Source organism: Lactuca sativa, chromosome 3 (genome assembly GCF_002870075.4).
Source record: "Lactuca sativa cultivar Salinas chromosome 3, Lsat_Salinas_v11, whole genome shotgun sequence".
Taxonomy (NCBI): Eukaryota; Viridiplantae; Streptophyta; class Magnoliopsida; order Asterales; family Asteraceae; genus Lactuca; species Lactuca sativa.
In genome coordinates, this window is record NC_056625.2 from 20,728,550 (window position 1) to 20,733,040 (window position 4,491).

Sequence of the window (4,491 nt, forward strand, 5' to 3'; positions counted from 1 at the left end):
TTGTATCAGTCATTTTTGTCAGATATGGAGCTTATCTGATCTTATTTTCAATATATATTTGCGTTTTTGGATAGATCTCTGAAAATTAAGGGGGGTTTGTTCTTCGCATTTTTGATAAAAACGAGCTTTTGATCGAGTTTTGGAGCAAAAATGGGCAAAAATCGATGTTTTTCACGTAATTTGCGAAAAGTTTACAGCCTTTGAAGGGTTTATGGCCGGAGTTTACGGCCGGCGGTTTGCGGCCCGGAATTTGAGGCTCGGCTCAGTGGACGGCTAGGGTTTCTCGGCTCAGTGGACTGCTAGGGTTCCTCGCATCAGCGCCTTCATAAAAAAAATCAGAAAGGAATTAAGGGTGCCCGGGATCGAACCCGAGACCTTTAGATCAACAACACTCGCGCCTTACCAACTCGGCTAGCAAGCCGTTTGTGTCATCTCTTCGAAATTTAAAACATAACCTGTTCTTTTTGGTTCCTAATTTCGCAAATTGACACTTTTAACCCAAATTTTTTTTTTAAATTCCTTTTCATCCAAAATAATATATATATATATATATATATATATATATATATATATATATATATAATAATTATAAAAAAATTAATAAATATAATTATATTTTGATTTTTGACTTTTATTTTTTTTTTTTTAACTTTTGACCTTAAATTTTGACTTTGACTTTCAAGTTTGATCTTTGACTTTAAAATTTGACTTTTTCGTTTAACTTTTAAAATTTCAAATTTAGCTTTTCGGTTTGACTTTTAAGTTTGACTTTTGAATTTAAATTTGTCTTTTAAGGTTTATAATCAAAGGGTTTGACTTTTAAGTTTGATTTTGGCTTCTAGTTGTGTTTTTTAATGACTTTTAAGGTCTACGAGGGAGTTGAAAACATGAAAGAGAGTCGTCAGGATATGTTAACACAAAATTTCAACATTTTCGATTATATCCATGGAGAAACCCTCGAAACTTAGTTGCAGCAATTTACCACACTCACTACTGAGATGAATATAGTTGAGATCTTCTTGAGCAAATCTGAGATAAACAAAAAGCTACTGAATTCACTTCCGAAATCATGGGATATGAACGTAGCTGTCATCAAGAAGACAAAAGATCTTAATTGTCTTAGTATTGCTGATGTAATTGAAGAGCTTGACGCTTTGAAGTGTGAAAATACAATGAGTTCTGAAAACATCTTGGTCAATGAAGTTTCATGCTCTCCGTCTTGTGAAGATATGATTAAAATTCTTCGTGAACATAATGATTTGCTAAAAAGGGAAGTCGAGGACCTAAAATACGAAAGACATCGACTTAGGAAAGGACAGAAACCCCTGAAGGCTGAATTAGAAGCAAAAACCAAAGACTTTAGGAAGCTTCAGGAAGAGTATAGCAACAAGTGTGAAAATTATGACTATATTAAGAGACAACTTGCTGCTATAACTGAAGAACTTGACACTTTGAAAATTAAGTATGGAAAAACAGATGTTAGTTTCAAAAATTATACTGTGTCAAGTCAGACATTTGAGTCCTTATTTGAAACCCAATTAAAATTCAAAGATAATCAAAACAAGGGTCTAGGGTATGATAGTGTTCCTCCACCTTTCAATCATAACTACACATCCATCCCTATGACACAGGAAGAAATTGACAGGGAGGCACATCATCTATATGGCAAACCAGCTGGATTTGTGTCAGGAGGTATTCAAGTTGAAATACTAATGTTTCTACTTTATGTGCAGGTAAAGTAGTAGAAGATGAGAACAAGGAGAAAAACCATTGAACAATCCAACATCTCCTTGAATTCAGAATTTGTTGCTTCGAATTCTGTTATTCCTAAATAACCTGCTGTTCAGAAATATAGGCCACCAATTCCAGTGAAACAGAGTGCCTATTGCAAGTGTGCATCTGGGATCAATAAGAGACAAGGCATGGATACGCCACTAGGGGCAGGAAGAAATAACTTTACAGTGAAGAAAAAGACATGTTTTCACTGTGGAACGCCTGGACACATTGCCAGAAATTGTCCTAATCACACGTACGTTCCTAACTATGCACAAGGATGGAAAAATGTGCCAAGTGGGAGATACTTCAAAAGAAACCCTTCCAGGTCACGTTCAGATAATGGTAACTAGAACGCGCAGAAGGGCAAGAATCAAACCCACAAGGCAAAGAATCTGAATCCCAAGCACAAGAAGGAAATGTTGGCCCAGAAGTTTAGTTCAAGAGATGCTCCTGTGAAGCCAAGACCGGTTAGGTCAAATTCATCTCGGTAGCCGGCTTCAAGTTCCAAATCAAGTGCCGAGGCACCCATCAGATCGAACAAGAAATGGGTTAAACCCGAATATAGATGGGTACCAAAGGTGAAAACTCCCAAATCTTCTAATGAATCTAATATTTCATCGTCTTCTGTTTGTGATAAGCAGGATATGTCATGGGAGAGAGTACCCTGCATTGATGACAAAGGTCAACCCAGTTTCAAAATGGACTGGATTCCAAAGACCAACTGATCTCGCTCTGTGTCGGAGCAGCTATGGAGGCATATCATCAGACTTCGGTTTGTTGGTAGTGGCTGTTCCAGGCACATGATAGGGGACATCTCTCAAATGTACAACATTCAGAACTTTGTTTGAGAGTATGTGTCCTTTGTGGGAAAGGAAGAAAGGAAGGGATCACACATGGTGTTAGTGCTTAATGACATGAAGAATTTTTGGATCTATTTTGAGATTATGCATGCTGTTCTTAGACCTTCTAGATGCAAATTCAATCGGTGAATTACTGTTTGCGTTTTCTTCTTTATACTCCTGAGTTCATCTTAAACTGATTCTTTTCAAAGACAGTTTTTTCAGTTTCTTATAGTTTTTTGTTAGTAGGTATTGTTTGGGAAGTGATAACGGGCGATCTGAATCTGCGTAACGTTCCAGAATTGAATTGTCTACACTCTGTGATCGATGAGTCGGTAGGCACGAAAGATTCTAAATGGACTTGACTAGGAAGATTTGAACTTAAGAAACTCAAGGACTTGAAAAATATTGAACTAGTTAGATCCGTTTAGCCTGACAATACGACGCTCGGATAGGTTGAGTAGGGAGATATACATGAGAATCTACCGGTCACATTAAATTAACCCATATCTAGAACTATGGATTAACTTTTCCTTGATGTGCGTATTCTGTCCTTAATTCCGATTTTGATGGGGTAACTGGGGAATTCCGAAAAACTAGGTCTGTAGAAGGTTATTTTCTTTCTTTCTGTCTGTTAGTCATATGTTGCTTCCTCTGCGTGATCGAGAGATCCGACCTGGACTGTAACATATGCAATTCTATCTCTCTGCATCTTCTATCTATGCAATTATTTATGTCTATTAGCCATGTACTGTCTCCTTTGCTTGACTCAAAATCTGACCTGGTACACAGTATATGCACCATTCTCTTCTCAATCCCTCTAAAACTTCAGTTAGTCATATGTTTCATCCTTTGTGTGATTGGAAGTGATCCGACCTGGATGTACAGCATATGCACTCTAAATCTATCTTCTCTCTTAATAATTGTCTGCTCACCCGGTGTAAGGAGTATTCTGGAAGTCTTTGATATCAGGAAGCGGGAAACACGTTCTAGTACAATTAAGAATTGAACACATACAGATTGTCTGTAGATCTCGCTGCTCAATTTAGGTGGACAACAATATCCATGGTTGTTGTCAGTTAAATGGTCCCTAAGAAATTTATTTAAGAATAAGTGTTAAAAAAATCATGTTATTGGTATATTGTCCAAATTCTGTTATAAATGTTTCGTGCTTAAGTGGACCACAATACTGACGATCGACCAGACATAGACATGAAGGTAGAGGTACCGACAAGTGGATTAAGGCTGTCTCACAACTTTGATCCCAAATATTCTTCTTTTTGTTAAATTTGTTCATAGTTTTCCTCTATGCATAAATTTAGGGGAGAATTAAAAAAAAAAACAAAACAAAAAAAACAAAAACAAACAGACAAACAAACAAAAATCTGAAAATTCAAAATAAAAAAAAATAAAAAAAATTAGTGTAATATTCTGTTTTATTTCTTGTTCAAGAAAATAAAAAACCCATGGCTACCACCACCTACTTCCCTATCAATCCAAACAACCCTTATAAAAAATAAGGCTTTCGGCACCAAATCACCTCTTAGGTTCTCCTATGGCTACCACCACACCACTCTTCGCTATCAGTTGCAGAAGGAACTCCCCCTAACACCCTCTAACTAGCTTACGAACACAATTACTTACCATCGACCTCAGATAATTCTTCGAATGAAAGGTCTCACACTACAACGGTTGGACTCAAAAAAGAGTTGCACAATTGAGTTAAACCAAAGTATTCGCTTACTAGTTAGCTAATGTTAATGGGAACTCCTAAAATCACAAAGCAAACAACATTGAGTAATTGGAATCAAATCATAACCTAAACAGACCATCCTATCACTGACTGATCAATACTAGCATGCAAGTCTACAAGCTC